The sequence below is a fragment of the Cupressus sempervirens genome, chromosome 10 (genome assembly GCF_028749045.1).
Source record: "Cupressus sempervirens isolate cs-2001-9-10 chromosome 10, ASM2874904v1, whole genome shotgun sequence".
In the NCBI taxonomy this organism is placed as follows: Eukaryota; Viridiplantae; Streptophyta; class Pinopsida; order Cupressales; family Cupressaceae; genus Cupressus; species Cupressus sempervirens.
The window spans coordinates 725,194,701-725,206,942 of NC_143127.1; the positions used below are offsets into that span (position 1 = coordinate 725,194,701).

General features: G+C 34.5%; 1 pseudogene; it reads left to right on the forward strand.

Moving 5' to 3' along the window:
- Window positions 1-2,596: 2,596 nt before the first annotated feature.
- LOC149535875 (sodium/calcium exchanger NCL2-like) lies at window positions 2,597-3,865 on the forward strand (annotated as a pseudogene).
- The last annotated feature ends 8,377 nt before the right edge of the window (window positions 3,866-12,242 follow it).

The window sequence follows — 12,242 nt, forward strand, 5'->3', positions numbered from 1 at the left end:
GATGTTCTTTCTACAAATTACTGCCCCATTACACACACCCTTGAATCAAGATCATGTATTACATAAATCTCTATGTAGGTATAAATATCATCAATTTTTCTCTATCCAGGTTACTTAAATTGTTGATTTGCAAAACATTAAGGATTCTAAGTACTGCATTATTTATATTTTCACTTGGTCCCCTTTCAATAAATCTCTATGTAGACATATATCATCAATTTTCTTTATCCAGGTTACTAAGACTTTTGATTTGCCAAACATTAAGGATTATGTACTGTTTATCGACCTCAACTTCCCACAGGTGTCCCTTTCATAAACAACATGACTAGTTTGGAATTCACAAGTTGTTGCAGTTTCCTCATAACTGAGGAGACTTATATATTTGTTTCACTATCTTGATAACCATAGAACTCACGCTTAACCCACTTTAATACCATAGTTTAGTTACCAACCCTAATGAATTTGAGTTAGCTCTAAATTAAGTGATGCATAATAGTAAGACTCACATTCCCATTTTTGGAATAGTTGTGAAGAATAAAAATTATCAGCTGGCAAGAAAGTGTCTTCACCTAAGGATGGTTTTTAAAGTTGAATTTTGATGGGGCTGTCAAAGGCAACCCTAGACCAATGGGAGAGGGAATGGTTATTCACTATCGTTTAGGCTCCTTCATAAAAGGAGGATCATAATTTTTTGGCACCAAGTCTAATAATGAGGATGAAGCTATTAGCCTTGCTAGAAGGATTGAAAATGACAAAATTCATGAGTAGAAAGGGATTAGAAGTCAAAGATGGCTCTATTGCAAATTATTCAAGATTGCATTAAAGAAAATGGCAAAGATTGGAAACTAGAGAGCTGAATGGAGGAAGCTAAACTGGTAGATGCCAGCTTCAATTAACTTTCAGCATTGCTACATAAAATTCAATGGTATTGTAAGTTGTAACCCTCCTCCTAATTTCCATAAGCATTAAAAGTGAGTCTTTGTCATGCCATGTTAAAGCCTTATGTTTATTATGCAACCATTTTCTCTCCACTTTATTTATTGTCTACTGATCAGGGTGATAGTTGTGAAAAAGCACTAAATTTTGGTGCTTGGATTCTTTTTCCTCAGATTTTTGTTTGCCTCTATGCAAATTTTCATGTAGTCTAAAAGTTGTATCTATTCTCTCATGATGGAACATGTTTAGAGAGCTCAAGATTATTATGGTGTTGTATCCAGTTATTGCCTAAAGCACAAGATCAAATATTTTTGTTCCTTAACAATTTATCAAAGACATACTTGGTGAGGTGGGTGGAGAGGTGCCAAATAGTCAAGAGCATCAATAGAAAATGATTGTGTTTCCAAATTGAAAGCATATACACCTAACACTCGTATGACCTCTTGAGCTAGATAAATGATTCTTTATATAAGATCACTGCCTTTTCTATCTAAAGATGAAATATGCGACTTAGTAAAATCTTTAATGTGAGTACTGTTAACTTGAAATTGCTAAATGATGGTAACAAATTTCTCAATCATCTTTAGATTGGTAGAATCCACACAATCAAAACAACTCTTACAAGTAAGATTGGTGTTTATGCTATTTTTCACATTTTTTGCTTGAATTTCAAATTTGGGCAGCATTTATAGTCATTTCTTGCTGATATCTTGAGATTTATATAGCTGACGCTCTTTATTCTTTGTCACTCTTCTTTCTTTTTCACATCCTCAAAGACATCAATTAGGAAAATCTTTGAGAAGTTCAGTGCTACAGGGACTCCATGCCAGAGTTAATATATGACTTATAGCTTCTTTTTCCCCCATATGCTTCAAGAGAGAGATTTCATATAGCACATCCACAATACAGCCTATAGAGTAAGCAAGGATAGTTTTATGGTATCGACGGATGATTCTGGATATAACTATGTAGTGTTTTCTAGCATCAACATTTGAGAAAAAATGTGATTGTGATCCAAACTATTGATGCTAAAAAAAGATTCATCATTATATCCAAAAGCATTCACTAGAACTATCATGAACTGTGGAAACTTCATGTCTCTTACAATTTTCTGATGATCTTTTCCAAAATGAGGGATCCTTCAATGCCATATTTTATTCAAGGTGTCTTTATTATGAGGGGATGCTTGCATGTTTTTTGTCTTTAAAATTTGCATCCTACCTTCTCTAGAATTACTTTAACATTGCATGCTTCCAAATTACAGTGTCGTGATAATGACATCATAGATACTAGACGGGGAGCACAATCTACTTAGAAAGAATTAAACAAAGCACTTGCAAAACTTAAAAAGACCTAATTTAATGCTTGCACAAGGAAGAATTAATAGTATACACACTATTCCATCCAAAAAAATCCACAAACACTTCTTTATTCACTTTAAAACTTAATAAAAACTAGTAATTGTCACTGCAATTCTAGGTACAGTCTATTGTTCTGTATTATTGCTGTACAATGGCATTTACCAACCCTTGCATTACGGTTCCCTAGGACATTTATAGACTTCTCCTTGACATTCATGAAGTCTAGATCCAACATCCTTAAACTAGAAGTTGTAAAATCACTTCCTAGAGCTCATATTAAAGACCTTAGTGTTCTTCTGATGGGTTTAGGATATGAGGTAAGTTGATTGTGATTATTTAAAAGAAATGATCTCATAGCATTCATCCAATGTTTTTGCTCTTATTCCATGGATAATATGATCTTTTTTTTTCAAAATTTGAGGGTTGCAGGTCTATATCTGGTGTTGCAGAAGAGTAAGGAAGAACTAGAAGCTTTGATGGATAATGCTAAAGAAAGTGAAAATTTTGGCAGCAAATACAAAGTCTATTTGAAAGCTACTTTGCTACTTGTGGCAAGAGCAGTTATAGCAGGTTTCGTTGTTGATCCACTTGTGGATGCTGTTAACAACTTTTTTCATGTCACAAACATCCCTACCTTCTTTATTTATTTCATAGCAATGCCCTTTGCCACAAACTTCAGTGAGGCCATTTTAGCACTTATCTTTGGAAGCTGGAAGAAGAAATGAACTACTTCTTTGACCTATTCTGAGGTACATTTCTCCTTGTCTTTCAATTTCTTTGATCCATGAAGATACTTGATGAGTTCAAATACTGAGAATGGGGATGACACTGAGAATAGAAGAGTGAGAATGGTTCATGGGATCTCTCTGTTTGCCAATATGGGCACCTTTTAGGGCACATCATTCGTTATTTTCGTATACCAGATATATTTTCTTGCTTAAGTTCTGCATGTTACTCTGTTGTTTTCTCTTTCTCATACACATGCACATTGACATACAAATTCTAATTTTTAGATAGATTTCTCAATGTTCAAATCTTGTTTTGTAGATATATGGGCTAGTGACAATGAACAATAAATTGTGCTTGTGCATTTTCTTGGCTATTGTCTATCTTTGAGGATTGGATTGGAACTTTTTAGTGGAAGAATTGGTGATATTAATTGCAATTGCAATGACAGGGCTCATGGGAAACATCTTCACCACATATAAACTTTGGATGAGTTCCATTGATTTTCTTATGTATCCTCTATCTCTTGTAACATATAAATACTTATACACAATCTATTCTAGAAATTTGTAACTAAATCGATTATGGATTGTGGAAAACTCATATATTTAATTTATTATATCTGGTGATTATTTCTTTGACACCACAGATCAATTTTGGCTCGAGATCTGCAGTCTGTTGTGATGTATCATCAAGAAGGGAAGTTTGTGGGAGTTAGGTGGCCTAGGTCCAATCGTCCAATAACCATTGATGGCATGGAAATTGTTGTGGATGATATGATTGGTAGCACTGGCCTAGAACTAAAGGCCCATGCTTTTCCTCCATTGTTTGTTTCTATTTGACAGTTTATCATTTGAACCTGTAAAGAATACAATGGAGATAACTCTATTTTGAGTAGAATTAGATTGAATAATCATGTGTAAAAACTTTAATGAAAAGGAGATTGATGTTAATCACAATGAGTATGCTAGACTCTCTAATTATCAATTATGACCACCCTTCCTTTTGTAGTTATGAAAAAAAATGACAAAGTATAACTGAGATATGAATTCTTGTTTTAACCATATTCTTCCTACTTCTAGCTAATTTTTTTTCCAAAGATCAAGTCCACCTATAGCAGGGGATACGGAGATGCTCAAATCAAAAAAGTGGTTCATAATCCTTGGATGGCTATTCTTTAAGTCCTTGATATCAATTGCTCTACATAGTAAGAAAATAAAAGCTCTTTTAGTTAACTTTGTCTACAACGAAATTTAAAATGGAACATTTACTTTACCATCTATAGAAACATCCAACAAATAATTCTTATACAACATGTAAAGTCATTTTTTTCATCAAAAGTGGAGCATTCAATTTTCTATTATCTGAGATCCATAGAATCTCCTAAAATATCTGATGTATGTATCTAAAGTAGTAATGCCAGTAAAAATTGTACCCAAATTTTTTGTTACCAGCTCATAGTAGTTGTGGCTCTATTTAAACTTTAAATACTGGTAAATATTATGGAAATTTTGTTTTCTTTCTACTATAATATCCAATTTCATATTAGATTTTCTATTCTTTGAAATATTGAATTTTCTTTCGACTTTCTTCAAATATTTTTGCATCACTAAAAGTTCTTAACATTTAACAACTGTGTGCAATTTGATTTTGTTTAATAGAGATGTGTGTCATTGGTGTTTGATAATGAAAAGTCATTGATGAATTCAAAGGTTTGTGTGGAAGAGAAGACAATCGAATCTGTTTGTGAACAGAAAAAGGTTTATTTTTTCTACCATAATTGAGCAATGTCATAGCTCAAAATAGTTCTCACTCTTGTTATTATGTTTGAAGTGTGTTATATCCAAATTAACAAATAGTACATATGCTAGTTTTTATGTATTTAAGTCATCATTTAATCTGGTATCTGCCTCCTTCCTCCCTTTAAATGGAATCTGACTTGAAGGTCACTCCAATTCATTTTTAGTCTTTTCAGAGTGATCATCCTAGTGGAGACACAGATGCTTCAGGACTAAATGAAGCTATTCGATTAGAAGTCCAACATGTTGTTTCTGAAATTAAATTTGACATTGAACAAGTGTATTATAGAGTTGATTACATTGGTTTCTTGCATTAAAATCTTCAATTTGTCATTGTGAAGAGTATGCAATGTTTTCATCTACTGCAGAATGAAGAACCCAGGTTATATCATTTGTATTACTAGTTGTCTAGTAGTTTATTGTGTCTCCACATTTGTTTAGAAAATTTCTTTCATGTGAAAATTGTTGAGTGATTATAGAATCCACGGTATTGCTATTTTCATTGAACACATTAGTATTTGTGAACTTTCCTACACAAGGAAATGAGTTTTCCCATTGTGTACTTTCCACCACATAGTCCCCCATTTTACCACATTTTAATTGTCCATTGAAGGGCTTTAAGGTGTTCATCCCTGTGATGAGTGACAGACAAGAATGTGTCTTGTAAAGGTGGGTTCCGTGAAGGATGGAATTATGGTGGAGTTTCTTGCTTAAATGAGAGTTCCAATAGTTCTTTATTTCATTATCAGTTCTACCAATGCCAAATTGAAGATTTTAATGCAGGCAACCAATGTAGTCAACAACATATGAACTCTATTAATATTTTCACCCTCATGGCATCCCTTGCATACTAACTTAAGCCTATCGAGGTGTAAAATAGGCTAAGTGTCGTCCTTGGCTTAGATAATAGAAGGGGACATGATAGGTGTAGTATTAGGGGCCAACATTCTATTATAAACTCTTAATGCACATTCCTTTTCACTGTATGTATCAAAAATTCATGATAGCATAGTTACTTTTGTAATGCTACAATTCAAGGGATCTTTGACACTTAAAGATTCTCTTAATATTCATTCTAGATGACTTGTCCTATAACTTGGAGTAGGAGGGATAGTTTGCTAAGTGTTTGTCATTATTACTTTAGTGGTATCAAATAAAAAACAAACCAGATCATCAGTGCACACTGGTATATTAAAGCATATGAAGCTGAATTTGGGCCACTAAATAGGAGTAGTTTAAAAGAGTTTTTGTCACCTCGTGATGCATTAGGTCATGGAACTCATACTTCTTCAATAGTAGCGGGTAATTTGGTAGATAATGAGGTTTCTTGGGCTAGCTTCAGGATCTGTTTGGGGGGTTGGGGGGGGGGGGGGAGGTGCCTCAGTAGCTCACATTGCAACATACAAAGTATGCTAGGCTACTGGTGATTACAGTTCAGCCAACATGCTTGCTGCATTTTATGATGCAATTCATGATGGTGTGGATGTGCTCTCTATGTCTCTTGATCACCACCTCCATTGGATGCTTATGTTGATGATGCAATTTCTATTGGGTCATTTCATGCTTTGGAAAAAGGAATTATCGTAGTTTGTTTTGCTGGAAACTCTGGACCTTACTCGGATACAGTTATAAATACAGCCCCCTGGTTAATTACAGTAGCAACAAGCACAATTGACAGAAGTTTCCCTACTGCATTGACTCTTGGAAACAATCGAACGTTCAAGGTTAAACACCCATTCTCCTTTATTTAGCAAATTGTCTAAGATGTTTAATATAGTTGGATCATTCGTACTTAGTATCAATAATAATCTAGATTGTATAGAGAAAGTTGTCTCTGGATTAAATTGTGTACACAATTTTTGTACCCCACTCTGTGATTCATAATATCCTGATGATGAATCATGAAATCTGATCTAAAAGATTGATAAAAAAAACTTGTACAAAATTTAATTTTAAACCAATTTTCTTTCTCTACTGATTTAGTAAGTTAAAGTTTGATGGCATTACTATAAGGCATATTTTGTCCTATAGGGTCAAGCATTGTATACCACAAAGCATATGCAGAAGTTGTATAGCCTTGTTTATGTAGAAGACATTACTTCTAGGGATGTTGCTGCCTCACAAGCTAGGTATGACTTCTAACATTTATTGCTAACTTTCACCTTGAATGAAGTAATGGTTCTCATAGGAAGTAATAAATTTTTAGGAGTTGTGAAACAAACTCTCTTAATGCTACTTTAGCAAAAGGTAAATTTGTTCTATCCTTCCAAACTAGAACACAAAAGCCAAGTAGTGCTGCAGCACTTAGTGTCTACAATGCCCAAGGAATTGGAGTGATCTATGCTTAGATAAGAATCAAGACTCTAGTTTCTTCCCTTATTATTCCATGTGTACAAGTGGATTTTGAAGTGGGCACCAGTATTCTTTCCTACATATAGACATCAAGGTAATCAATTGGTAATTTCTACAAAGGAAACAAGGTAGCTATCACCTTGCATTGGAAACTACAAGATTTTTTAAAAAACACTTTGACTAAAAATGCCCTAATATTGATACTCTACAGATCTCCTCTTCTGAGACTGGCCACTATAGACACAACTATCAAGAAGACACTTGCTCCACAAATTGCATTTTTCTCCTCTAGAGGACTAGCTATTTGTCTCCAACAATATTAAAGGTAAGCAATTGCAATCTTCTTGGCCTTTTGCAATATGATTTGTTTACTATGGATCCAATTTGACTGGTGTACATTATATCAAATGATAATGTCTCCTTTCAATAGTGAAACAATGCTGCAAAACAAGAAATTTTTGAATGCCTGTAAAACTTAAGCTCGAAGATTCTTTAGTACACATATTGTTCTTCTTGTTCTTTAGTACACATATTGTTCTTCTTGTTAAATTTATAATTATAAAATCATGAGTGAAATAACTATTTGCAATTTCGGGGTCATTATAAAACAACACGGTAACCAAAAAGCAATGGAAATCTTCATATTGATGAAAGCTACGATGAATGTATTCCCTTGAGTGACCTACTATATAGAACAAATGAACGTTCAGAAATAACTGATGCTCGAGTTAGGAGTTGCTACATAAATAAATGTAGTCATGGTATTTTAGCATTCATCCCAACTACATAAATCCTAATATCAATTGAGGATCTTGTGCCTACTATTGAATAATATTTTGAATTTTGGTAGATGAATAACCTCCATCTAGATGGACACTAGAATTGGGTAAGAACCATGAACCATCCTTTTCTTACTTAAAAGTACATCAATTGTCACATTTTCATTTCTTGTTCTAAATAATTTTATGATGAAAATTTGGTAAATAAGTCACCCACTTTTCTTGTTTGGGGGAGGACACCATTTTCTAAGAGAGATATTGAAGAATTTATAATGAGTTATGATTGGGAAGTTTTGGCATAACTAATAAGGATGCCATTTTTGAACATGTAGAATAGCCATTGCCTCTTTTCCCTAAGTGTTTCCACAAGTCAATCTTTAGATGTGCCAAGAGATACAAATTCATATCAAATTGATGACCTAAGAGGTAGACTTCTTGAGATAAGATTGCATTGTGTAATTCAGTATAACTTGAAAACTAGCTAAAAAATCAATACAACCAAAAGGCGTGACAAGCAATGCAGTGTCTATGGTGATTCCCAAACATCGTCTTCAGCACATCCTTTGATCTCTTCATAATTTAATAGTAACAAGAATCATGTTAATCATAGAGAAAATAGTTGCTCCATACAGTTCATCAACCAATTCATACCCTCTAGGAATAGGAAATGGGTTCTTGTTATTTTTCTTGTTCACAATGCAATGAGCAATGCATATGAACAAAGATAAAGGTTTTTGAGTGATAAATTGACTAGTTTGGCTAACCTTGGGATTTCTACTATTTAGATGGATTGTAAGGGGAATATGGTTGGTCTATGTCCATGAACAAGAAGCAGTAGGAAGAAAACATGTGTAGATGAGAAATATTTAGAGGAATTTGTGGCCTAATGAATTACTACCTTAAGAATTTGGCATGGACATTTTTCCTGCATATCTAATTTGGTACCTTATGCATGCAGTAAGTAGCTGGTCCCTTCCTTAAAACTTACTTATAATTGGCAATGCAATGTAAGAAACCCATATTTTATTCTATTGGTTTCAAGTTGTTGGGAGTGTCTGTCTTGCAATATATTCGCTATTGGACATGTTTTCTAGAACAAAAACTAGTAGGACATGTTTAATTGCAACCAAGACATCTTCTACATATTTTGTCTTCAATAGCTTGTTACACATTGCAACCCTCCAACCAACAATGGGAGCTCTCACATTGAACTATTGAGGATCAAAACATTAGATGCGACCAATTCTTATTAGGATGCCCTAACCCAAATCTTAGTTATGAAGAATCTCTCCACAAGAGGATGAAGCAACAATCACCAATTACCAGGAAAACTCAGTGACTAGGAATCACCATGACCCTACAAACAGAAGCCAAAAGTCTCACATCACAATATTGGAATGAAAGTTTCCTACTCAATTTGGTATCAACTAAATATAAGACTAAGAAAAGAAATCTTTATTGAGGCAAAGATAAATATAAAGAATGAATTGGATTAAAATTAAAATAATGTGCCTTTGTATTTCTTGGGCTTAAATGCACTCAGGGTCTTATGAAATTGAAAGTATTTCTTGTCTGGGAGGAAAACATTTACATAAAAGTTGCATCCTTAAAACAACAATACTCGCTAGGTTTCTGAGTTGAAGACCACACTGAATTTTTTCAACCAGAACAACATTTTTGTATATTCCTTAGTGAGCAAAAGACCCGACAAATAACACCATGAATCCATCCTAAATTGCATGTTTTATTAGATTAATACTTATTCCCTGACCCTAACTCTCTACCATGTCCACTAGACAATTGTCATGTCCCAACCATCTTAGAGGAATTGCAATTCATGGACCTCTTTATATTGCAGGGATTTCAGTATAAGCTATTGGAAAAACCATCTCAAAGCTTTGGCAAGCAAATAATTCATACCCATTCCAACTAATGATATATTGTAACTCATTTGACAAATACAAGCAAGTGAAATTTGTGAGGTGTTTTATTTCCTTATGAATCACTATATGATTTGTTATTTGTAAAAAAATTCACACCTTTTGATTCATCTATTTGATTATGTTTACATTATTGCTTCACATTTTCCCTCATACATATGGAAGTGTTTGTTCAATTATTTTTAAAGCTTCAAATCTTTGGTGAGCCAACTTAGCGAGTCCACTTGGTGAGGTGAGATGGCGAGTCAACTTGGTGTGGCAAATTGGCGAGCTGACTTGGTGAGTGGACTTAAAGATTAACCTTGATGAGGCGCTTTGGTGGGGTGACTTGATGAGCAAACTTAAAGAGTCAACTTTGTGAGCATACTTGAATAATCGACTTGGTGACATGACTGAAAGAGTCAACTCATTGAGGTGACTGGGTGGGAGTGACTTGGCGAGCTGACCTGGAGAGTTGACCTAGGGGATGGGCTTGGTGAGAAAACTTAAAGAGTTGACTTGGTGAGTGCACTTGAATTGTCGTCTTGGTGAGTGGACTTGGGGACTTGGTGGGACATGTGGGCAAGTCAACTTGGTGAGGCAACTTGGCGAGTTGACATGTCAAAGCTGCAAAATCAGATTTCATTATCAGAAAGTTTGTCATTTTGATGCATGCATTAGTTTGTAGTTAATAAATTCTTTCTTAAATTTATTCTTTTTTAAACCCCATTCTAACTATTTAAAGAAGAGAACTGTGTGTATTTTGACCAACCATCCATCATATGGTACTCATAAAAAGTCTTATAACTTACAACTGACATGTCTTTACTTCTACCACTACCATTATTAATCAGTAAAAGCTAAATTATCATTCTCTAATGCTGCCTATTGGTTAGACCATTGCAATATAGTGCAACAATGATATAAAAAAAATTTTGAGGAAAAGATTTCAGTTCAATACCAGAATTGTCCACTCATATCCATATGTTCCTAATAGTCCCAGAATGGTTGCCTTGATGTCCCAATTCTTGGCTTCCATTATCTGATAGAAGCTTGCTCGTTATAATTGGAAGTAGATTCAACTCCAAAGACAAGTCTATTTTTTTCTAATTCTGGCATGTAGCTTTAGGAGAACAACAACTAAGTGGCCAACAAAAAATCTCTCCTCTTTCTCAGGAAGGGTTTCTCCATCAAACATGAATGTGGCATTCATTTGTCTGGTTCATATTGCCTCAGGCCATGGCCAAGAAGATTTTTTGATTGCCATAAAATATAGCTTCTAGTACTATATCCTAGATCAAAATCTAGCCAAACTTTTGATGGATGCCTATAGCTTATCCCAAAGCTCTCATTCAACAGTTATGAGATGATCAATCAAGAAGAAATAGTTGAGAGCTTAGAGTGACACAATTTTTAGATGATCATATGAAATGAAATGGGTGTGCAAGTAGAAAGAAACTAGAAAGACATTGTGTATAGATGAAGGCATGAAATGGATGGTTTTGGAGCACTCAGCATAGACTCTCAACATTTAGTACATATCATCATTCGAGATCAAATGGACCATGTATAGGATTATATGCATAGTGAATAATAAAGGAGGGAATTGAACCCTCCCTGAGGCTCACAGTTGTTGAGGTCCACTTCAGCAATGGCCCTTCTTGTGAAATTGCCATCTAAAACCTTTCTAATGAGATAATGTGTTATGATCTCTTCATCAGTGGGATGGAACGTGAATCGAGGAGGCAATTATGCATCACCCATATCATGAACCATGATATGGGTGATGCATAATTGCCTCCTCGATTCATGTTCCATCCCACTGATGAAGAGATCATAACACATTATCTCATTAGAAAGGTTTTAGATGGCAATTTCACAGGAAGGGCCATTGCTGAAGTGGACCTCGATAACTGTGAGTCTCAAAAAAAATTTGATCAAGCATTAGTCAAAATTTTTACCAATGCCCATGCAGTTTTCTACCAAGCATTGGTCAAAATTTCAACCAATGCCCAGTAGTTTTGTACCAAGCATTCATCAAAATTTTGACCAATGCCCTGCAATTTTCTACCAAGAATTGGTCAAAATTTTGACCAATGCCCTCCAATTTTCTACCAAGCATTGGTCAAAATTTTGACCAATGCTTGGTAGAAAATGTGCTAGCAATTTTAAAAGTTTTTGACCAATGTATTGGTCAAAATTTTGACCAACCAGTAGGTTGGTTGAATTTTTGACCAATGTGTTGGTCAAATTTGGTCAAAGTTTGGTCAAAAATTGGGTCAAAATTTTGACCAATAAAGGTCAAAAGATGAGCCCAAATGTACTAGTGAGTCTTGATTGGAGACTCCATGTGATTTTCATGTCAGCAAG